Source organism: Aotus nancymaae, unplaced genomic scaffold, assembly GCF_030222135.1.
Source record: "Aotus nancymaae isolate 86718 unplaced genomic scaffold, 86718_ANA_hifiasm-v0.15.2.pri h1tg000036l, whole genome shotgun sequence".
Classification (NCBI taxonomy): Eukaryota; Metazoa; Chordata; class Mammalia; order Primates; family Aotidae; genus Aotus; species Aotus nancymaae.
The window spans coordinates 36611205-36637456 of NW_026988450.1; the positions used below are offsets into that span (position 1 = coordinate 36611205).

The 26252-nt window shown below is 33.9% G+C and overlaps 1 long non-coding RNA gene across 3 annotated transcripts in view; it reads right to left on the reverse strand.

The window, feature by feature from the left end:
- The window catches only part of LOC135278024 (uncharacterized), a 318342-nt gene that overhangs the window by 280695 nt on the left and 11395 nt on the right, over positions 1-26252 (reverse strand). For 2 of the 3 annotated variants that reach the window (XR_010345573.1, XR_010345571.1), the window contains exon 2: positions 3478-3535. This is a non-coding gene — a long non-coding RNA (uncharacterized LOC135278024). Of the gene's footprint in view, positions 1-3477; positions 3536-16348; positions 16483-26252 lie in introns of those variants that run through there. The other variant, XR_010345572.1, reaches the window with a different exon arrangement.

A 26252-nucleotide genomic window follows, 5' to 3' on the forward strand; every position in this document is an offset into this window, starting at 1 on the left:
TTTTTCCTTAATATATACATTTTGAACAATTAATTTGTCTCTGAATCACATTACCTGTGTTCCACAAGTTTTGTTACATTTTCTTATTTATTCAGTGTTCATTAATTTCTTTTTTGGTTTGAGATGAAGTCTCACTCTGTCACCCAGGCTGGAGTGCAGTGGTGCAAGCTTGGCTCACTGAAACCTCTGCCTCCCAAGTCCAAGTGATTCTCCTGCCTCAGCCTCCCATGTAGCTGGACTACAGATGCCTGCCACCATGCCCGGTTAATTTTTTTTGTATTTTTAGTAGAGATGGGGTTTCACCATGTTAGCCAGGATGGTCTTGATCTCCTGATCTCGTAATCCACCTGCCTCAGCCTCCCAAAGTGCTGGGATTACAGGCAAGAGCCACAACACCCACCCTTAATTTCTAAATCTATGACTTCTAATAGTTTTCTTCTATCATTTCTTTAGAGGTTAATGATATTATTGTCAGAGATGTAGGCATTTGTATTTATGGACCAATATAAGATCAATTTAAAAAAATATTATGAAATTGGTCATTATACTTTATCCATATATGTGCTTAGAAAAAATATGTATTTTGAAGCATTTGGGTAATGTGTTCCACATGTGTTCATTAGGATAAATTTATTAATCATGCTATTCAAGATCAGGGAGGTGTGCCAAAATTTTCCAATATGTTTATTTCTTGATATATTGTTTCTTGTAGTTCTCTTTCCCACCCTGTACCCCTTTGGGCATTTGAGGCCATTGAGGCCATGTTAGAAAATGCATTCAAACTATTATGTCATTTTAATGAACTGTATATTTTATCATTATAAAGAGACTGTTCAAGTTAGTAGTATTTTATACCTTAAAGACCATCTTAACTAAGATTAGTATAGTTCCTTTAGCTTGCTTTGCTTAGTATTTACAGGGTATGCGTGTTCATTTGTTTCCTTTCAACCTTTACTTTTTTCTTAAGTTTGTAAGTTTTCTCTTATAAAAAAAGCATGTGACAGAATTATCTTTAATACACTATGACAGTCTTTTAAACACATCATTTGTCCTCATTTAGTCCATTTATCTCTATAGTAAATACTTATGTTTGCAGTTACATTTATCACCATAGTTTGTGCTTTCAATTTGTCCTACATTTTTATGATTCCTTGAGTCTTCTTTCTTGCATTTTTTTGAATTTTTTTAAATCATTTCACTTTCTTTCTGTTGTGCTTCTTATACTACCAGAAACAAAATGCTCACTAAAATTTCAACTGGAGTTTTAAATGTATCACTAGACAGTAAATTATGTAATCCCCAAAGAGCAGTGTTTTATTGTAATTTATCAAAATATCTTATTGAATCTGGTAAAAACTGAAAGAAGTTTCAACATAATTACCCTATTTTATGGAAAATGATAACCATTATCATTATTTTCAATCTTTTTCAATACATTGTTAAATTAAATGCTTTTAAAAAGTATATAAACAATGTTTTCAAGTGAAGTTAATTTTTTTCATATTTCATGTCACATTCATCATACAGATACTAAATATACAAAAAGGCATAAATGCTAGATATTCATTCAGGCATGAACAGAGTCAATACACTGAGACTATCATCAACCATGCCTTTAGATATGTGGCAAAAATATATTAAACCCATTGCCCAAGGAAGTTCATAAAGCCAATTTCTATTGAGAATGACTAAGATTACTGATGAAGCAGATGTAAGAGAAATAATTTTATAAAATCCTTTTAGCATATTCATGTTCTAAAACACCTGCAGGACACATTATTAATGACAACAAGAGATTTTCAGATATTACTCAAATAAATCATAACATCCCTAATTGGCCTTTGGCTGTTCTCATCAAAAATCCATGTTTAAACCATCCCTAAATTATAAGATGTTTTACAGTCAGAGAATTTATCTGCTGATATTTAAATGAGGAATCATACTTACTATGCTCATGTATATTACACTGCACAACATTTATCCCTTGCAAGATAATATATTTTATATGCACAGGTCAAAGTATTAATTTAAGTGACTGACTTACCAAAATAATACTTTGTGGAGGGAGAAGGAGAGATTTTGAGTGTCTTTTCAAAATATAAAATATATCTTATAATCTCTTTTACAGTGCATCTAAGTAAGTATAATTCAGCATGATAAGCTCTGAAACACTGGTGAAGCTAGACAGTATGTGTAAATTGCATATTAGCAAATTTAATAATCTAGAAAAAGTCAATCCACTGAAATTTCATTCTCCTATTCTGGGTTCAATAATTACTTAAGTTTGATACTAACCCACGGCATACATTATACATTTCCTTCTCTAGTAAAACATGATTTTTCTTTACAAAAGAAAACACCAAAGATATTGATTTAATAAATGTATATTGTATGTGCATTGAAAGAAGGTCTAAGTTCGTATTACAGTAACAAGTAAAAGGAAAAATGAGCATATTTCTATAGGAGTATAAGAATGCAATGATCATACATATATAAATCACATTTTTTCATGACAGGTGTATAACACATTGACACATAAAATGTGAGCCATCCAAAAAACAAAGTATTAGGGTGACATTTAATTATTACTTATTAAAATTTGATTTTATAAATTAAAATCATCCTATTTGTCGCATCTGCAGATTTTTATAGCTACAATTGAAGAGGAAAATGTTTTAGCAGAACTACGGCCAAATAAAAGCTTTTAAGAAATAAACTTTACAACAGGAAATATTGCAAAATTGTTACAGGATATAGGTACTAGTTTAGTGCTTACTTTGATAGTTGCTGTTATTCCTTTTTTATTCCTTTTTTTTCTTCAGAAACAGGGTTTTGCTTTGTTACCTAGGCTGGAGTTCAGTGGCCACTGGAACTCACCACAGTCTGGAACTCCTGGCTCAAGCAGTTCTCCACCCTCACCTTCCAGACTAGCTAAAACTACAGGCATTTGTCATGACACCCAGTAAATTTGTATTTTTATTTTATTTATTTATTTTAGTAGAGGCAGGGTCTTTTTATGTTGTCAGCATCAGCTTCCCAAAGTTCTAATATTACAGGAATGAGTGACTGCACCCTCCTTTTATTCACATACATTCTTTGAGTAAGCAAAGCTGGATCTAATCTGCATATTCTAGGGCATGTATAGGTGAGGGGACTCTATGTAAGTAATGAGAAGCAACTTTCCCCATAAGCTGCCCAGGGATTCTTGCTTTCTATGAAGGAAAAAATCAAGTGAGCAAGGTTTTATGCCTGTACAACATCAAAAGGTACTCTCACTAGCATACTCCTTTTCTTCAATCTTTCCAGTGAGCAGGCCATTGAGGCAGAAAGCCATTGTGCCTACAGTTTCCAAGGACTCTAAACTGTCACACTAATCCATAATTCGTATTTTAAGAATTGTCTTAGTCTGTTTTGGACTGTATAACAAAACAGCCCAGACTGAGTAATTTATAATAAACAGAAATTTTTTTGACTTACAGTTGTGGAGGTTGGGATCAAAGGGCCTTTTCTGACGAGGGCATTCTTGCTGAGACATCTATAGCAGAAGGACAAGAAGGGTGAGAGAGAACAAGAAATTGAACTTGTAACCTCAAGCTCTTTTATGATCAACATTAATCCATTCAGGAGGATAGAGCCCTCATGATATAAACAGCTCTCATTAGGCCCCATGTCCCAACACTATTGCATTGGGAATTATATTTCCAACACACACTTTCGTGGGGACACATTCAAACCATAGCAAAAATTTATTAAAATATCATTTCTTTTCTTCTTATCTGCTTTTATGGATGCTCCTCAGACATGGTTTTTACTCTTTGGAATTAACTTCATGTGAGATCTAATCTCTCTAATAGACTGAAAAAATGATGATTTTGTAGATTATCTGGATTTTTTCACTGTTGGGGCATGATAGTGAACTCATAAAGCTTTGTATAATCTAAGTGGAAACCAAACCAGCATATATCTAGTAATTTTTGCTTGTAAACTGGTCATGCAGATGATAAATAGCAGGAATTCTGGTTTCTGTGTTTACTTATTTGCTGGCACACAGTTAACTTACTACATGAGTACCTTGAGTAGGGCTTTGTTTCATGGTTTCTTTTTCTTTTTCTGTTTTTTTTTTTTTTTTTTGAGACAAGGTTTCACTCCTGTCACCCAGGCTGGAGTGCAGTGGTGCACTTTCAGCTCACTGCAACCTCTGCCTCTCGGGTTTAAGCAGTTCTCCCACCTCAGCTGCCCAGCACCAGCTGGGACAACAGGTGCATGCCATCATGTCTGGCTAACTTTTTTGTATTTTTTGTAGAGACAGGGTTTTTGCCAATTGCCTAGGCTGGTCTTGAACTCCTGAGTTCAGATGATCTTCCCACCTCAGCCTCCCAAAGTGCTGAAATTACAGGCATGAGCCACCACACCAGGCCCATTTCATGCTTTCTTGAATATTTGGTAGAGCTTGAGGTATTTACGAATCCCTTCTGACTTAGCAGGTCTTGTAACTCAAAATACTGTCTCTCCTTGGAAACAGCAAACTGAAAATATTCCTTAGTTCTTCTTCTGTTTTTCAAGCTATTGCTTTTTGCTAGGATCCTTAGAGTCCGTTCATGTGTTTCTTCAGAAGTTATGCAAGAATTTGGAAGGAGTTTAAGCAGATGATAGGATACTTCTCCTGTGGCTCCTTTTATTTATTTATTTCCTCAATTTCTATTCTCTGCCAGTCCTGAGCTCCATCCTTTGATATGTCAAGGGAAGGAGAATGCAATTCTGTACTTGAGTGCCAGCTACCTGACATGGTATGAACTGCAGAGTGACCTCAGGTCAAAATCTTGATGAACATGAATCTCATTCAGTTTTATTCAAATTCCTCCCTTCAAGAGTCAAACTTCCTCTAGTTTTTGGCCAGTTAGGAATTAGCTAGGAGCTCTTCAGCAGCTCTTTTTAAATTTTGTTCAGAATTTAACACTGCTATCTACAGGACAGTTAATGACATAAGTAATTCTGTCATTTCTGTACTGAAACTCCACCTTAGTTTTTTATTTACAAAATGGAGATTATGAATAATTCTCAACTCATAAAGCTATTATAAGTATTAAATCAGATCATACATGTATATACAGGTGTTTACAAGAATGTGTAGCACGTAGTAAAAGCTTAATTATTATTATAATTTCTAATGTAAGCTCCTTCCCTGGGACAGCTTTGCAAATGCCTCAACTTTGAGTGACTGTTTTGTTTCTTACTTGATTACATTCCTCCCATGACATGAAAATATGTTCTTAGGCAAATATTTAAGTAAACACAAAAGGAACACGTTTCCTTCAATTATCTGGACACTGACCATTTAACAAAAATTAATTGAAATCCTAGTATGTGCCATAACTGTACATGATTCAAAAAATAGAAAGGTAGACAAAATAATAAAAAATATTTATATAATATTTTCCAATTCATTTTTTACCTGGAAACAGAATCTTAGTAATAAACTCTTCATAAGCAAATGCTGGAAATTAACCAAACAAAGTAGCCTAGAATTTTTATTGAATCATTTTGTTGATGGAATTGATACATACAGTTAATCAGATACTATAAAATATTTAACCACGTACATCACATCTAGTGATACTGCCTTATTCTGTATAACTTAACAAGGCACTGTGATACTCTTCTATGATATAAATCAGGATACATAAGTAATACCTTTGATATAGCTAGATTTACTTTTCACATACAGGAAGACTTGTCTTTTAAAAAACACTTTTTAAAATATAGTATAACAAATTAAGACCATAAAGCAAGAAACAAAATACTCTCAAAATTCACTGACTCTTAGATAAAAATAATTAACATAAAATACTACTATTTCTTCTTTAAACTTTAAAATATATGTTATACATATTATAATGTATCAATTAAAAAGTTTATTTTTCATGTTAACATTGTGAAGTATTTGCACTGGAATTTTCTGAGTGAATTCAGTCTTCCATGAGAGTAATTATATTAAAGTTACCTAATACAATGTGAAATGTATAATACCAATATTTACTCATTGTCCATATCTTCTTCATGAAGAAATGCTAAGTTGTTACCTTATTAATGAGGGTACAAAAACATGTTCACAAAAAATGTGAAAGTAAAGCAATTGCTTTTGTTATATTGTTTTACATATTCTCCAGAATTGAATTTAATGAGTGAAAAAGATTAATGAGGGTTTCAAAATATTATTTGAATGTTAGTAACAAAAAAATTATTTATCCTCATTGGTACCTACGGCAAAAACAACTGTTGCCAGTTTGCTTACTTTTAAATATAACTGTTTACAATTTTAAATAAAACTGTCACGATTCATGACTAAGAACCTTAAAAACTATTTTTAAGTTTTTCCCATTCCACTATCATAGCATTTATCTATTCATAAAATCAGCCTAAACATAATTTGATTTAATAGTTCAATGATTCAATGTACATGATCCTTTTATTTTTTGAGATATCTGTATGGCTGTAAACTATGATATGACCTTTGTAATACAAAGTATAATATAATAATATCCCAAAGATAATCACATCCGTAAGCAATGCGGCACATAGAACAGAGTAAATGGTAACCTTCTTTTTTTAAAAAAAATTTTGTTTGCTATTGTTTTCACTGCAGGTGGGGATATAGCATCAAAACTTGACACATTCTTTCATATGATGATGATTTCTAATTACAAAGCATGAGAGTTTAATGTTACATATGTTTTCTTCTTCTGAAAACTTTTCCACAGAAGGTGAAAGTAACTATGAAGTAAAGCTCCCAATGCCTTCTGATTTAACCTAAAGGAAGACTGAACTCAAAAATTAAACTGTGCACACTCTTCCTAGCTTGTAAGTAATGCCATATATCCTGACCCAGACAAGATCAGCAGGCCAGATTTAGACCTTTGGGTTAGCAATTTTACCACTGCTTTTCTCTAACAGTATTTTGGATTTTCTATTGTAACTCATTTCTGTGATCCTTAAAAGTAGATAGATCCTATGGTACATGCCCACAGCTCCTACTTTATCTTTTATATAGTTGCAATTATTTGCTTATTCATCATCATTTGCCTAAAATGTGCCCTTCCCATTGAACTCGAACTCTGCCATAGCAGGGACCAGTTGGTCAGTATTAATGACTGGTCAATATTAATGACTGGCTAGCATTATATTTTTTATTTTTATTTATTATTATTTTTTTTTTGGAGACAGAGTTTCGCTCTTGCTACCCAGGCTGGAGTGCACTGGCGCGATCTCGGCTCACCGCAACCTCCGCCTCCTGGGTTCAGGCAATTCTCCTGCCTCAGCCTCCTGAGTAGCTAGGACTACAGGCACGCGCCACCATGCCCAGCTAATTTTTGTATTTTTAGTAGAGACGGGGTTTCACCATGTTGACCAGGATGGTCTCAATCTCTTGACCTTGTGATCCACCCACCTCGGCCTCCCAAAGTGCTGGGATTACAGGCGTGAGCCACCGCGTAGCATTTTAAATTTCTACTTTCCTGATGAGTTATTAAAGGTGAATTTGGAGAGGCTCTGTCTCCATGCTTAGAACACAGTAAATGTTTAGCATTTAGTAACACTAATAGTATTACTATTAGTAGTAATACTATTAGTAGTATTAATATTAGTAGTAATGCTAACATTAGTATTAATATTAGTAGTAATGCTAATAGTATTTACTAAATATTTAGTAAATTCTGTTTAATGTTCTCCCAGAATGTCTAAATGGGAAATCATATCACAGATTAATTTTTAAAATTTAACATCTATTTCTGCCATTAAAAATGTCTCATCATCTGCACTGTCATTATGAGATCCTAGACTCCACAGGAGTTAAATTTTAAAATCAAATGACTTAAATGTAAAATACTTACAACAAAAAATTGTCAAGTAATCTTTTATTTTAAAAAACTGAGAGGAAATAATCATGTACTGAACACTTAGTATGTGCCAGGAACATTCATTCTTTGACTCACTACAATTTGATTTCTACTCTGAACAATCTCCTAAACTTTTTAATGACTTCTCTTTTCCATCCAATGGAAAGGTTTCAATCTTACTTAACATCTCAGCATTCAACATAGATAACTAGTCCTACCTTCTTGAGATATCTTCTTCCTTTTCATTCTTTTTCCATTTATAACCTGGTTTTCTACCTGCCTCTGATCATTTTTACCACCACTGTGTTTTCTACAGGCTCATATTCTTCTAAGAGGAAACCAATTGTTGCAATTTCACTGGCTTCAGTGAAAGGTTTTCTTCTCATATGTACATTTTTGCTCATCTATGCATGCCGAGGCTTACCTGCATGCAAATGATACAGAATTTGACATTTCGAGTGCAGATGCTTCTCTGAGCTCCAAACACCTATGCACAATTACTACTTTGACATCTTTTTTTTTTCTATTTCAAACTCAGCCTATCCACATCTAGAAGCAACAAAAGATAACTTTACACGTACTGCCACCCAGAGTAGTCTTTTTTTGAATCCCAGTGAATAGGTCAACTATCCATCTCCTATCTCAAGACCAGTACTTTGAGTCCTCCCCAACGTTAGCTTCTCTCTCAGCTCTGTTTCTGATTCATCCCGAGATGGTGGTGACTTTATTTTACTCCATAAATATTTCTCAAATTTGCCTACATATTCTGACTACATTCAGAAATGGCATTTTCAAAATATAGCTCTCTTTTTTCTTTTATGCATGTGCATACATACACACACGTCTTGCCATTTTGTGGAAAAAGGAGTGTGTTAATGGGATCATAAACATGAAATCCACTTGTAGTGCCATGTTCTAGAATCCAGAAGCACCTGGCCTGTTCTACCAATTGAATAGTGGGATGGCATACTGAAGAGTCAACTAAGATGTCAACTCAGGGACAAAACTTTGAGGAGCTGGAGCACCCTGCCAGAATGTGTCACTGTTGTGAACCAAAGGCCGGTATATGGTCATGTGTCTGCAATAGTTGAAATACAAGAACTCTGTCACCAAGGTTAAAAGCAGGATTGGCCCCTCTCACCATCACTCTTAGAGACTCATTTGCAGAATTTATTCTTCCAATCCATTCAACATTAGAATCTTCTAAATTACAGACTCTGATACATGGGATAAAAATCATTGAGGTGACACAATAAGAGCTTTAGTGAACTGAACACTTGACTACCGCCTGGCCATGCTGGAGTCACATTCCAGTGTACCCACAAGAAAACAGTAGAATGACTAGACAATATAACTAGAATGGCTAGAATAAATGACCTTATCAGCATGGAACTGCTACAGGGAGAAGTGTGTCTAGAATAATGAGGGCTCAGTTGGCATCACTTGCTGTTTCCATGCCTAGTAATAATTGTAATTGGATAACCCAAGTAACTATAACCTGACAAGGACAAGGAACTTATGGGACCAAAGACTTAAATATAGGTTCAGGCCATCATACCAGACAGCTTGAAATGCAGGACAAATGTGAGTAAAAAGAAGTTCCAAGACCAGATGCAGCAGTGGGGACTGAATCTCTGTTCATTTGCCAACTAACCTCTTTAAAGTCTTTTTTAGGTCATTTCAATGGCCGCCATTCTGAAGAATGGGACTTACATTGCCCTTCTCAGAGAAGGAACATTCAGTTTTCACTTGTGATACAGTTATTGTAAGAGGGTAAAAGCTCATCTGAAAGGTTGAGGGTGTATACTGTACCAGATCCAGTTTCCAAGGATCACCAGATCTAGTCAGGGCAACCTGCTCCCTGGATCTTGGCTTCCCCTTCAGATCTATCCAACAGGAGAGATATAAAGTCAAGTCATAATCCCTGACCACCACTGCTTTCACTTCATTTTTTAAAAAATTATACATTAAGTTCTGTGATACATTTCACCTCATCTTTTAATATGAATTATCTTAGCCTTTCCCAGGGACATGGACTAAACTCCAGCAATACCTCCATTAAAAACCACTTCAGCTCCAGTATACAGGTCCAACCAAAAGAGTTATTATAGCTCTACCATCCCCAGAGACTTCCTAAAAGAACCAAAGTAACAGAATCTGGAAGTGGTGGAAGTTAACAGTCTATACGGAAAATTTTGACTAGGGAGAAATGAGACAGGAAGGAATCTACATACCAACTACTCACTTATTCGTCCCCATTCTGACAACAGGGATTTCATTTATTCAGCCTGAACTTAAATCATGTGACTGATTAACTACCTGGGTGTTTTTGTGAGAATATGCCCTGTTCGGAAACATACAACCTTAAATTGGTGTTCTATTTTTTCTCATTTTTTCCTTTCCCACCTCTCTTACCTACCAGAATTATAATCCACCATAAAGTATTAATAAGTAAGCATTGTTTCAATCTGTTATTTAGGGAACCCAGGCTTAAAAACTTCATGAAACACGCCAAAGTACTCTAACTTTTATCCCACAACCCCTGATGCCAGCTGCTGAAACTCAAAGTATTTATAAACATATTTTATCCTGTGTTTGTTTCTTAAACAAAATGAATATCCACCTAAGGATAGGAATCATGAGGAGCCTCCAAATCCCTTTTAAAAGTCTAAAGGGACTTGTTTACTCAGCAAAGGAAGAAACATCTCCAAGTATTATAAAATAATGTGCAGACACACGAGTGTTTGGCACATGTTTATCAAGGATTAAAGCATTAGTAAGTGAAAAGAAAAAGAAAAGTAGGTTGGTTTAACATTATACCATGGTAAACATTATTTTATTAAGTCTCATGGATATGACAAAACAGAAGGATTTTCACTATGAAATATTTAAACGTGAGGAAAATGAAATTGACAGGGAACACATTATGTTCTTCTGAAAAGTTTTGACAGAACATTGTCACAGAAAGTGAGAAAGATAGAGAAGGAAAAATACAACCTAATGATGTACATCAAGAAATTTAGAAGAGACTTTTATAAATCATATATAAAATCTGTTTAACAATTCATTTAACAATTCTTTTTATCGCATCTAGTTTTCTAAATCCTTCCATTTTTCCCACAGAGCTGATAGGCTCGGGTATTTTGAGTATGGAACCTGTGAGGCCAAGCAAAGGACTTGCCTTATAGTCACTATTGTTAACACTAACATTTCTTGCATTTATTCTTCTTAAAGCTTTAAAAGAATTAAAACATTAAAAGAATCTGCCAATCATTTGTAATTTACATTTATTAAGACCTTAGCACTTTGACAAGGATGCTATTTTACCAGACTTCATGTTGGCAAAGAAGAAATATGAAACTAAAGAGCTTATCCTACTGGCTCAAAAACACATAACCACATATTAGATCATGGATCCAACGTTCCTATTTGACAGATTAAGCCTCTCTTCTATATTCTACATGCCTTATTTTCCCAGGTTGGTCACTCAACCCAAAGGCTGTGACTTATTTTCAATTCCAAATATAAAAATACTGAATTCTTCTTCCCATGTTCAACATACTGTATTATGGGAGGAAAGAAGTTCAAACCAATCCTGGTATCAGTCCCCCTGCCCTGCATACCTGTTAATAGCAGAGAATTGGATTAGAAAGAACAAGCGCTCATAGCCCAAGGATTAAAGCATTAAGAGATAAATCTTCAGTACAATAGTTTTTGTAGGAATAATACAAACATAGTATTTTTAAATGAAAATGCTATTGTATTTCTAAATATATAACATTACTAGTAAAAATATGTAAAATATGTATTGACTTGCAATCACCATTAACTATATAAGTTAAGATTTTTAAATGCGGCTTTTTTTTTCTAATTGCTTATTTATTAGTTCCTGAGATAAATTTGGAACCACGTGCTAAGGAACTATGCTTAGTGCTAAGAATACAGTGGCAAGCCAAGCAGCCTTGTTGCTTCTACTCATGGAAGTTACAGTCTAAGGATTATATCAGGCATAATCCATTTCAGAAGAACCAGCAATAGCAGCAGGATTTCATAATTATTGTAAACTTGGGACTGTGATTTAACACCTTTTGAGAAAAAGATAAATATTTTTAGAATGTTTCTAAGAATAATTTGAATAACTTTACTTAATAGTTACAAGTCAGTCAACTAGTTGAAATTTTAAGAGGTAGGCAGTTTCCAATGCACAAGAAACATACTATGCAATGAAAAACTATATAATATAAGCAGGGCCCAGGGTCTCAATGGACAAAACAGAGGGCTTACTAATGGACTACTAGGTATTTGTCCTATGGCCTGCTGACAACTCCCAGATGATTTTAACACTATTACATGCTGCAGATGTAATAGTAACTGAGAAATACTAGGGAAGTTAATTCATGACCTCCTAGAGAATTGAAGATCATGAAGGAAAAATATCATTATCTATTAATCTAAATAAACATTTTGGCTTTTTTGCTTTAGACATCCTAATCATTTTTTACAGTGACTTAGCAGAAAGAGAAATAATAGACTTGGCTTTATATAATTTATACCTACTAAAATTTATTCTTTTTTGCCTTTGATTGTTTAGGGTTGAGATTGAAATACTTGACAGTTTATGCTGACATAATTTGTTTGGCATCATCTATAAACATTGGAAGCATTCTTGTCACACACTCATGAAAAATTCAGCCTTCTTACCAGCCCAGCTTCTTGAAGACCCTACTAACTGCAAATTCAACTCTAAGCATTAACTCTTCGCATTATGAAGCAGTTTTAGCTCATGCACACATACACACATACACACACACACACACACACACACACACACTTTTCCCTTATTCTTAGTTTTGAAGACCATTTGACTGTTTCATTAATTAAATTTACTTTCATTCTGAATTTTATATTGCTCTTGTAGGTTTATAAACATCTCTCACTAGTTATGAGTTTATTGCTTTACCAGCTTTAGTATTCTTCTTTGAAGTTAATAATTTATGATTTTACCAGTTTAAAGAATTATATTGGCTTTTGCTATTTTTTCTTCGTGGTAATAAAATTATATTAAATAATTAACACTAGACTTCTCAGTTGTTTTATCTCATTTTTAGCTTTTGTTTTTAGAATCTTTATTGCTCTATTTTCTTTTGATGCGCTATGATTTCTGACTGTGTAACATGTTTTTAAATATTTTTTCTATATTAATAACTTCTGATGTTAAATAAGAATGAAACAGTAGGCAAAGGGTAGGGGGAAAAAGTGAACAGGCAAAAGATAACCATAAACAATTTAAAATTAAAACAATCTTTGATTTTTTAATCTATAAAAGGAAACACTGTTAAGAGTATGTGCATGTGTGTGTATATATATGTACATATATGTTATACATTTATGTATGTGTGCATATGTACACATGTGTATGTATATAAAAATATATAACATACACAAACACACACACACAAATATATATGACTGCCTAGATACAGACAATCCGCACTCTGAAGGCAGAAAAGTAACCTATTGCCAACCATTTTCAATTTGCACGGCTGCCTCCCTGAGTCTTGTATCACATTTACTCTGCCAGAATCTTGAAATTGCTTTCTAACTCTTCTCTATGATTCTAGGGAACATTCTGGCTGTTAACTGTTTAGGAAAACTTGAACTCTGCTTAATTATGGTTCATGTTCATGAAAGCACAATCAAAACCTAAAGTAAATTGTCTCATCTGTCAAAACTATACTAGGTCTAGTTGTAGAAATATGATTGGTTTAAAAAATTGTATTGGCAATTTCATTTCAACACTATTCCATTCCTTCAGAATCAGATATAATTTTTAAGTTAATAAAACTTTTGTTACTTTGGTTATATTTTCGAGTCCATATTGTGTCTGGCACATTGAGTATTCTGATGTACTTTTTGGGAGGTTTAAGATAATCAAAAGTGAAACAACAGGTTATCTGCCTGATTAATCTTACATATTATAAATTCAGTCAATAATTCTTTTCCCAAGAAATTTATGTCTAAAGATAATTCATACAAAACTGAGTGCAGTGGCTCAACCTTGCAGTTCTACCTATTTGGGAGGTGGAGGCAGGAAGGTCATTGAGCCCATGAACTCCAAGACTGACGTGAGGTGTGATTGCACCACTGCACTCTAGCCTAGGTGACAGAGCAAGACCCTGTCTATACACATATTTAAAACCAAAGAGTTGTAATTATCGGCCTTGGCTCATTTAAATGTCACTAGTTGATTCAACAAGTGAAAAGAATTTCTACATTATTGTGCATAAAACTGTTACTAAAATTTTTTAAGTTGATTTTGCTAGCAACTGGACTCAAGAACAAGAGAAGATAAAGGATTACTATCTGTTAAACTCAGAGAACATATATATATTCATCCAACATTAATTGAATTTTGAAAATGCATGAAAAACATTTTTGTCATTGATACTAAAGTTGTTCAATGAACAGCAAAAGAAGTTCTGTGGTAGAGTAATTCAAACCAAGTCTTTGAGTAAAAAGCTTTCCTGCATATATGTTCTCAAATATATGTCTTTATTTTTTCAAAATCAAAATGTGGCTAAAATACATTAATCATTTATAAATAAACTCTTTAAGAAAGTTAATTTTCCTGGATTGATTTCAGTGTTTTAACTTCTGATATAAGTTAATGATTAACATTAAGCTTTCTCCTACTACATATTAAATAACCAGAGATTGCACTGAAACATAATTTGCCATAGACAAAGTTTGCATTTGAGCCCAAATAACTTAAGACACAATAATTACTGCAGCCATAACAGCAACAACACTCTTTATAACAATAAAACTAAGTCATCTCCACATTGCAATAATACAAAATTACCTGATATATGAAGAACCAAAAATACATGTTTGATTCTCAAGAGAAGAGACAAAAAATAAGGATCAATCTCATGATAACCCAGACATTGAAATGTGAGCATCTAAGGATTTGAAGCAGCTATTATAAATATATTCAAATATATAAAATAAATAAAAATATAAAAACCAGAGCAGAGAGGTAGAAATTTTTAAAACCTAATGAAAATCCTAGAACTAACATATATAACATTTTAGACAAAAAATTCACTGGACAAGCTCAATAGCAGAATGGAGATGAGAGAAAGAGACAGTGAAAATGAAGATAGATCCATATAAATGATCTAATCTGAAAACCAGGAAGAACAAACAATTTTTAAAAATCAGCCTATCAAAATACCTAAAATATATATAATTGATCTTCCAGAAAGAGTGAGAATATAGAACAATATTTTTGAAATGTATAAAATGTATCAAATTTGGTGAATGACATAAATTCACAGAATTTAGAAAGATGTGATGAAGAAGCCCATGTCCAGGCACATTATAGTCGAACTGCTTAAAATGCAAGATAAAGAGAAATTATTGAAAGCAGCCTGAGAAAAATGTACAAGGAATAAGAATTAGAGTCACTTTTGCTAGTTAACACCAACATTTTTTGCATTATTCTTCTAAAAACTTAAACACAATCTGGGAATCATTTTAAATTTAGATTTATTAAGACCTTAGCACTTTGATAAGAATGCTATTTTACCAGCCTTCATGTTGGCAAAGAAGAAACACGAAACCAAGGAGCTTATTTTACTGTCTCAAAAATATACAATTACAAACTAACTTGGTATCACAAACTATGGAGGCCGAAAACAGTGGAATACCATCTTTAAACTGCTTAAAGGGGAAGAAAAACGTATCAGTTCAGAATTCTGATTTATCTTTTGGTCTATGAATTCAATTTGTAAATTAATATGAGACTTCCCTGACACATATGCATTTATATATACGTGTGTGTCTGCGTATGTGTGTATATATATGCACACACGTGTATATGCATACATATGTACACACATGCATATATAGATACATATGTACACACATATACATACTTACATACATAATTCTATCTCAGAGCACTAGGGTGATTTATGAAAAACAATTCGTGCCCTCAAAAACCTTATGGTTTAGATGAGGAGACTTGGTTCATGCCGTAACATAAACAATTGATGATCCAAAACAGAGTTATCTCTACCAGAACTAATCCATTCTGAAAAAAAAAGGGGATTATAAATCTGGTGAATTTCTTTTTAGCTATTATTTTCTTCATTAAAAATTGTAATACTTTACATATGCTATTTTATTTTGTTCAAGTACCTTATTTCCCTGTTCTATATTCCTTCTTGGGGTTTCTACAATATCTGTTCTCATAAATGCTTCTTCCTGTTTCTTCATTTCTTTTTCTTTTCCTTACATTTGCCAAACGATAATTTGACAGGATGATTTTATTATACACTCACATCCGCAAGCTCTCAAAATCATGTTTCCTGAGAAGTATCTTGTGACAGCTCAGTTCACCCCAGTTTTCATCTTTATGTTAGAAAACAAAGTACAGACAGATTTTGTACCTCCCAGAGAGTCCTTCGTTTTCCACATGCTTTCTTTGCGTTAGTACTACTTCTGGGATGCACTGTTTCTGGTCCCTCTCAATGCTGTGATTTCTCTCCATGGCTTCTCAGCTCCATTTCCTCCTGCACAGCTTCTGTCTAATTTGAGCTCTGCTGGCAGCCTTTACCTCTAATACAAAACCTGGGGATTATAGTGTCTCCTCATTTTGCTGAATGTGAAGTTGTGATAGGTTTTGGTTTTGAATAACTTCCAGGAGGAGGAAGAGAGACTGTTGTTGATTTACTCAGTGACATTCCTACTAGAAGTCTACTCTTACATTTTAAAATGACTCGTTTTGACTGCTGTTTATTGATATCTCATTCTTTATCACTAACCCCAAACAAAGGCAAACATACTTCCTTCCTTATATCCTCCCAATATAACTATGTTACAATGTTTTGTTGAATCAATTATCAGCATCCACACGAGTATCAACTGGTTATAGTTTTTAAAACAAACCAAATGACTGTATTTTATTTGTTTTACATTTTTTTACTGAAGTTGTTTAACTATTTTTGTTTGCTTACTAAATTTACTATGCAGCTATCACTAATTTACTCCCAAATTCTGATCTTCACTCTCAATTCAGATCTTCAGAATTTCTTCCAAACTTCAATTTCTGAAGTTTAGAATGAATCTACAGAGGTGAACTTACATGCCCCTTAGTGTTTTACATTTAGCTTTTCTCTCCTCTGGCTAATTCAGATGCAATTTGGCTATAAGCTTTATTACAAAAACAAATAATTAATTTTGACAAATACAAATTGTATATATTTACCATGTATAGCATGATGTAATGTATGAACACGGGAGTAAAGATATTTCTTTGACATAGAGATTTCATTGTCTTTGTACATACCCAATAATGGAATTGTATTACAAACATTCTGGCTTGCAGAATTTGTAGACACCTGTCAACAACTGTCACCTGTAGGCCTATTCTCATTATCTTTGTTGAAATTATGATATGTTTTAATAACTATAACTTATATAGGTTCAATTTCTTTATACATCCATTTATTTTATTCAGTGTTACATTTCCATTATACAGTCTTTTAATTAATGTGAAATAAAAAATAAATTCTCAATTTTCTAACAAATATTTCATCTAAAATATAGTCAAAGAAGATACATTTCAGTCAAAATAATTTGAAGGGCTTGTGACACTACCTTCTTGGTGAAATTAAATAAGTTGAAATGGAAAACTCACGGATTGTCCTAGAAAAATAAGGATATAGGCCAATATTAACATAAAATTTAATTAAATTAGAATAAGCCAGTCTTTCTGTAATTTTGTTTTGTCTAACAATAAAGAGGCATACAATTTCTTTGTTATTACAAGTCTAATTATTTGGAGAGATCAAGTGTTTTAAAATGTTAAAATTTCACTGATAAAAGCACATTCCTTTTTTGACATAGACAAAACTGAAATTCTACCTTGACTCCTGTATTTTCATTTAAAAAAATAAAGGTTGTGTCTGATTCTTGGATACCTCCATAGCCAAGTATGTTTACATTATCTGAATTTGAGAAAAGATGTTTTCGGCAAGTATTCTCCATCCTTCAAACAATTTCACCTTGAGTATTGTATACCTGTTTGATATCATAGAAGATGTAGGTTTTCTGTTTGTTGAATGAATGACTAACTGAACAAACAAATGTGGATTAAAGATTGAGACTTCTATCACTGAATTCTGCATAAAGATTCTGATCTTGCAAAGGTACTTTCAATCCTTTGGGGATCATTTTTATACCTATGAGTTAATGTTCTCCGATTTTTGTATAAACATATGTTCCATTAAATTAACATACACTGAATACATAAGTAAACGTTTACATAAACAATAGTTGCTGGAGGAGAGGGAATAAGGAGAGAGGGATTCTTAACAAATAGATGGGACTATTGATAACCAAAGCTATTATTTATTGAGAGACTAATATATTTCAAGTGGAATCTTACGTATTTTAAACATATTAAAACTGGAAGTTGACAAGGTGAGCAATCAGCACTTGTTGCTATCAGAAATCAACTTAATGGTGAAGTTATAGGCAGGTTTGATGAATAAAAGTGGAAACAACAGATAAAAGATAAATGTTGAAATTTCAAATGCAGCAAGATATGAACATGGATTTTGTTTTCTTTTGATTCCCATTTGATTTCTATGACAGTATAAGAAACAAAAACCTTTTTATGAAACTACTAAGATAATTCTTTCTCTATTTTTAGCTAAAACACAAATAGGAAATGTCATTTTGTGAGAAAATATCCTACCTAAGGAGTGTGGATTTTTTTTTTTTAGCCAATTTTGTATATATAGGAAATTTTGAGGGTCTGGTCATTCCATTTTTGTGCTTATACAAGTGACCAATGTTGCATGGCAAAATTCAACCATACTCATGATGACTATTACATTTACCAACATTAGAAACTGTATTCTTGAAGAATAAACTTTGATTCTGAAAATTTTATATAAGATGCATCATAAATTTAGTTCTGAAAATCACTCTATCCATGATTGTAAATTTTTTTGCATAGAGTGTAGAAAATTGAGGTATAGCAAAGCCAATTATTTCCAGAATTTAAAAAAAAAAACAGAATTAAAGAATGTGTCTAATTTTGCCAGATATTGATTAAATTTACTTAAGGTTAGGAATCTAACATTAATATTGTATGTGTGTGTGTGTGTGTATATATATATATATATAAAATATGCATATATGTAAAAGATACTTATGTATCTTTGGAATATTAATTTTTATATTTTAATATTAATAAAATTTTGAATGTCATTTGCAACATTAATTTTGGTATGAGCTCTATTAAAAAGAATTGGAGTTTTGAACATCCGAGTCTTAAGAACATATTTGCTATCACAGTAACTTCCAACCAATTCTGCAAAATAATACAACAGACTTTAATTTTGCTAGTTGTGTCTTTATACCTGACCAGTTTAAAGCCAAATCTGAACCCAAAATGATGTGGTTTAATATATGAAACTAACAATCTATTTTATTTAGTCATACAGTAATTATACCATCTTTTTTTAGATAATGTGAGGTCGATAGATGTAATGGCACTTTCATTGAGAATAGGTAATGGAGAATGTAATAATCTAAGTGATTTAGATAAAAGTAATCTTTTGGCTTTTATTAATAAAAATAAAATTCTCAGCCCCGCCCCTCCCCAACTGACTGAGCAGTCTCTTGGCCAAGGGAACCCCAGAGAAACCTTGGAAGCTGAGCTGCTGGACATGACAGGATGGGAGGTTGAACACACCTCCTTATACTCTCTCACTAGCCATTAAGCCTTCTTCCCTAAGGGCTGAACAGAAACCAGTTCTTTCAAAAGACTCCCTGATTTCAAGCAACCTTGTGACTGCCTCTTCCTTTTGTGGTTTCAGAGCAACAATTATTCCATATTCCTTCCTGATAAGAGACTACCTACCATGGAGCGGTTCTGGCCAGTCTCTAGAGGATGTAGTGAGGATTTTCATGTCCTCTGTTTCACCTTTTGACATCAGAGAGCCAAACACTCTACCCTGGGGTCATGCTAATGATACTATTTTATGTACATGCAACATGCAAAGAAGCATGAAGATCACCTGTGCATGTGAGATTTCTCCTTTCATAAATATTCATGACTCTTCCTGTGGCTTATTAAATAGCATATTTGGCCACCCCACTCAACATAAATTTCTGTTCCCTTTGCTGTTCCCTCAAAGTGATTGTTTTCATATTCTGGCCAGAGGCTATGCTATTCCCACTCTGGTCTGAATGGCCACATTGCAGGCTGCAACCCTTTATGAGAACTAAAGTTCTCCTTTCCAAATGTCTAAACCTTGTCATTCTCCAGTTAACAATATTTTGATAGCATGAGTTGCCTAACTGGCTGCAAGTTAATACCATCATCTTGTTTTCACTTAAAATGGGAATAAATTCTTCTCTTCTTAGGATGCACTAGATTGCTATAATGTGGTTATATATTCTTTATGTCATCAGGTCCAATTATTTCTTTATGTTACTAGATTTTTTGATTGAAATAAGGAAAAAATAAGGATTTAATCTTCTTCCACTCATCCTGACACATTCATCAGAAATCTTTTTGATTAATAATTTATTCTTTCCTGCATGACTCTTACAACAGATTTCCCCATGCCTAAAATTATTTAAAATGTTGTACCCCAGTATCAAAGGTAAACTCATAGATACAAGATTTAAATAACAGATGCATTCTAATTGTTTTCTTCTTGCAGCTCTCATTCTCATCAACTTTTCTGTAGATTTTGCTGGTATCTCTCTATTAAGTCTTTCACTACTCTTTTGTCAGTTCTTAATTCTCTGGTCCTCTAAAATTTTGGAGTTTCCTTATGTTTCTTCATACCCTTCTGTCCTTCTATTGTTATTCTGTAAGTTCTCAGTGATTTTATTTTTACATAAATCCTCAGTTGTTGCCTGTACATTGATGGCTCCTAAGTATGTGTCCTTAATCTAGAGCTCTGTCTAAGGGCTAATTCCTTCTAGAAAGTTCTAGTCAGATATTCTATAGATATTAAAAACTTAATACAATATTTATATCCAGACCAGAAAACCCTTTTTCCTTAGCCTTTAAAACATCCCACATCTCTCCTACTCCCTCTTCTCTCTCCTTCCCCCCGACCTGCACCAACACACACACAGTACCGAAAAATGCAATAGTGCCTCTGTCATTTGAGATTGGCTGCTTAGTGCTGTATAGCACAACCTATAACGTTAAACATCTGCATTCCTAACACTGTAAAGTTCCAGGGTAATTTCATCTCCCCCTATCCTGTTCTGTATCTTCAAAACAAAAGGCAACTGTGTAGGAATATTCTTCTGTTATAGTGAGAGACAGAGACTGCTTTGGCCAAAAAAAAAATGAGCTGCAAAAGCAGTTAGCTGAAAGAAAAAAATGATATAATTATCTCGTAAAATCCCATCTCAGAATATCTAAAAGAATAGCATTTCCCTGTATTACCAAGTATCTTTTTTCTTTTTTCTGAGGAATACTACACTAATTCCTCAGAACCTTCAAATACCTTTCTGAAGGTTCTAAGGAATTAGTGTAGTATTTGCAACACTTAAGGAATTATCAATATGTAGATAAAAACAATTTGCATGAAACAGGATACCAATTTTTACTGAGAACTAGATGAATATAGTGTCATATAAATGCAAAAGTTTGCTTTTTATAAAAATGTCTAATAATATCTAAATACATTTCTTAAAACTTTTATTTTTGTAATTTTATTATAAAATTGTATGTTTATTTAGTGTGCTTTATATAATTTTAATTTTAACAATTTTGACTGTTTTAGAGAATTAACTTTAAAAATTAATATTTTTCCATTCCTGTTAATTTACATTTTTGATAAAGGTACATTCAAGTTGCACACACATTGAAGAGAATTATATTTTATTTTCAATCATTTACATAATTCAGTGAGTACCATTCAACACTGTGCCAGTAACTAACAAGTACAAAAGTATAGCACAGGAAAGGAAAAAGATTAAAAAAGCAAGAAATAGAAATTTTCTCTGAATAAGACATGTTTTTTAAGATAGCATTATAGGACTTTTTAAACAAGTTTTTTTTTTTTTTTTTTTAGCTTAACATTTGACTTTTAGATATTTAGAAATGTGGCATGTGAGTTTCCATTTATACTCTTGCCACAGGCTCTGCAAATGTTAAGTATAGGACTTTTCAAATTCTGTGTCCACAACCCAACTTAATATCTTCTTTTAAATCTACTTTGCTTCATAAATTTTTCAATATATTACTCAACCCTCTACCCAATTACTGAAGCCAGAAACCTACATGTCACTCTAATTCTTCTTCACCTCTAAAATCTATTCAACAAATATTTTCTTTTGATTATGAAGTCTATTTTGTGGGGGACAAAGCCCTTGGCCATCTTAAGTTTTGCTGAAATATCAGCTCACAATGAAGCAGATTAATATGAAAAGACATATAAATTTATTTAACTGTGTGCACAGGGAGAATCATGGGGTTTTTTCCATATCCCAATAGTGTCTAGAAGCTTATATACATATTGAATTTACAGAAAGACTGAGGGCTTGGAACCCAGCAAAATAGGTTATGGGACCTGAAGAGGAATTCTGTTGAGGGGCAATAAATGGTTACTAGGGAGAATGGTTGGATTGGGGACCACAAATGAACTTGTAAATAGTTCTCTTTGGAATTTAAATGATCCTTGGAGACATTTCACATTTTATAAAAAAAAAAAAAAGAAAAACAAAGGGCCCCTGTAGTAGTCGTTTTTCATGCTGCTAATAAAGACATAGTGGAGATTGGGTGATTTATAAGGAAAAAGAGGTTTAATGCACTCAGTTCCATGTGGCTGGGGAGGCCTCACAATCATGGCAGAAGGCCAGGAGGAGCAAATCACATCTTACATGGCAGCAGAGAAGAGAGAGCTTGTGCAGGGGAACTCCTCTTTATAAAACCATCAGATCTTGTGAGACGTATTCACTATCACAACAGCATGGGAAAGATCCACCCCATGATTCAATTACCTCCCACTGGGTCCCTCCCATGACATATGGGAATTGTGGGAACTATAATTCAAGATGAGATTTGGGTGGGGACACAGCCAAACCATATCAGGTCCATTCTGGTGCACTTACATTCTTGGTCTTCTTTCCAGTAATGGGTAATAAGATAACAGGGAGGAGAACAAGGACAATTATTCTCCTTGGTGGGTCAGTCCTATTGAGGGACTGTACTAAGGGAAACTGAGTCCACAAGGGGCATGGTTTCAAAGGCAAGAGCTTCCCAGCTCCATGCCTCCATTCACCTCCCCGTCTGGGAACCTAGAGTTCTTTGACTTTCCTGCACACTGGCTAGGTAAAATTCCAGGTGTGCTCCTTTGTTTAAAAAGCCTGCCGAAAGCTCTGGGAGGAAGGGGCTCTGTTGTGGACCGGAAGGAGAGCCAATCCAAAATCAAAGTCGAAGATCAATCACTCCAGAGGAAGTTTAAAAGAACTCCTCCCATTGGACAAGAACATGAATGGGGTGGGAATAACTCCAATATTAAAGTCCCACTGCCCCTTACCTGTGTAGACTCCATCTCAGGATCCCCTCCCATGGCAACGTGGACGCTGTCTCTTCCTCTCTACCTGTATGGATATCCCCTCCAGATTCCCCTCCCATGGCAGCATGGGAACTCTCTCTACTTCTCTCTTTTTCTCAGCCTAATAAATTGCTCTCTGCCAAACTCCTTGGGTCTGATATTGACTTGAACAGTAAGCTCACCATGCCTCCAAGTCCCCTTCCTCATTCTTGGGGAAAAGGGAACCCAAGAACTGGGGGTACGTCCAATCAGGGAGGGAGCTGAGCCCCGTCTGGCCCCATGACCTGGTTACACCATCTTTATGTAGACAGATGAAGAGTCTCTTCCAGTTTATTTGATCTCTCAAGTTTTTAATTCAAAGTTCTTATTATATTAGGGGGCCACATTTTGTGGTGAAATTTCCTGTGCCCCTTCAATTTTTAAAATATCTTTAGAATTTGTCATTTCCTCAGAAATCTTTCTGGGCCAGCCGCTGCAAAGCAGCCTCTTCCACCCTTCCGTTCAGCAACACACTATTTCTATTGTAAACCAAAAACAGTAACTGAAAGAGGTCTTAATCAATGTAGAGATTTTTGTTTCTGTTTTGCCATTTTATTTTTTTGTCAAAGTTGGGAATACACCCAGGAAAAGGAGACACAAGCCACAGTAGAGTTGTAACCAAGTATTTTAGCTTTAAAATGCATTTTAACCTAGTTTTTCTAGTTCTAGAATATAACCATGAAATATACTTTGAAATGTTCTGTTTCCTTTGCTTTCCTACCAGACACTCCCTTATACCATGCATTTGTATCTAACTATATGCTTGCTTAAAATTTCAGAAGCTAATTTTGACATAAATCAGCCATGGATACCAAGCTTCAGAACTCTCCCCAACCTGGAGATTACCTCAAGATCATTAATCTACTTGGCCACAACGAAGATGGCACCATCCTGCACTCCAGGTGGACAATAATTCAAGATAGCTCTCAAAACAAAACATGCAGACCTGCACCCTGCACCACTCCCATGTTTCCCAAACCATTTTCCCTTTTTAAACACCCCTCAGTCATTTGAGATGGTTTTTGTATGCATGAGACTGACCATCTCCTCAACTGCTGGCATTTGAATAAAGCTCCTTTCCTTCTACAATACCTCATCCCTTATGTATTCAGCTTTTCAATCGATGAGCAGCTGGACCTGAGTTCAGGTACAGGATCTGTGTCCCATACTTTTTCCAAAGAGGATTTTGAGGCTTCAGTGTTTAAAGGGGACAAAAAAGCAGGCAGGAGGGGAATGGGAAAAAAAAGAGGGAAGGTAGTGCTATGAATGATCACATTCCTGTCATGCTTTCATTAGCAATCGCTGAATTCATATGTTACATGTGAAAGGGAGTAGTAGGAAAATAGTCAATTACGCATTCATTTCTTACTCAATCTGCATTTGTCTCAGGGTGGGCAGAAAGATAATTTCCAGTCTTGTTTTTGTCTTGTACTCATGAAGATCAACTGTTTTCATTGTTAGGGTAAGAGAAGCCCCCTGAAAGACTATCTTGCAGCTGACTGTTTAGTAACAAAAGGAAAGGCAGTTTCTTGTATGACTCAGTTTCCAAGCCTAACTTTTCTCTTCTGCATAGTGAGTTTGGGGTCCTGAGATTGTATTTTATTTTCCTTCCACTCTATCTAATGTCTTCCTCGTACTTATTAATTTGGAATTTATTATATTTATATACTTATATATCAGTGATTAATCTCTACCCCTACATGATAGTACAGGCTCCAAGCAGGTTTATCTAGCTCATCGCTACATTTGTGAGGCCTAGAATACTACATGAGAGCAACTGAATAAATAACTTGTTAAATGAATGAATGAATTTTCTGTGTCCACACAGATGTTTAGTGAAAAGAGAATGTCTCATTTTAGGCAACTTGTTATTTAAAGAGCAAAACATTTAGTGTGTCTGTGCAGCCCTTTTGATGCAAGAAGAATTTTGTTATTGATCTTACAGCTGCATTTACAATCTTCTTTCACTGAATTGAGAAGCATTCTCTTAAATAACTGGACTTTCTTAGCTGCAATATGGCTAAGAAATTAATGATTAATGGCTCACTGTGCAAACAAAGTTAGGGTGATGAAAGATGTTTGAATCTTCTAAGAAGTCTCTGTTTCTCTAACAATCTTTTGGACTTTATTCTTGAAAGCCACCCATTCTTTTATAACATATGATCATTATTTTTCTTAAAGGTTTTCATTGTTTTAGGCCTATTTTATTCTAAAAAGTAATTTCTCATTAACAATAGGAAAATAATTAAATTGTAAAGTTTGCAAATAAAGGTACCCTTTAACTTTACATATAGTTTTCACAATTATTTGACTCACGTGATAAAAGTTTTTGCTAAAGAGTGTATTTTAAACTCAATGCTTCTTGACATTGGTGAAATAAACATATTAGGTCAAAGAGAGTGCAAGTTACTTCTTATATTAAACACAATCTGGAAATGATATATTGATTAACGCCTGTCATTGTAGACATGTGTGTTGTAAATGTCTTTCCAATTGGATTCTTTGTCATAAGTAAGAGTTCTCAGTATCTCCAGTGGAATTCCACTTTTTCGCTTTTCTCTTCTCTATGGGGAGAATACTAGAATACTAGTTTTTTTTTTTTCTCAATTCCTTGCTTTGACTGTATTATTTTAGTCTATAGAACAGATGGCTTTCAAATTATTGAGCTTGCTCTTGAGAAATGTCTTGAGAAATGCAAACTTAGTCAAGAAAG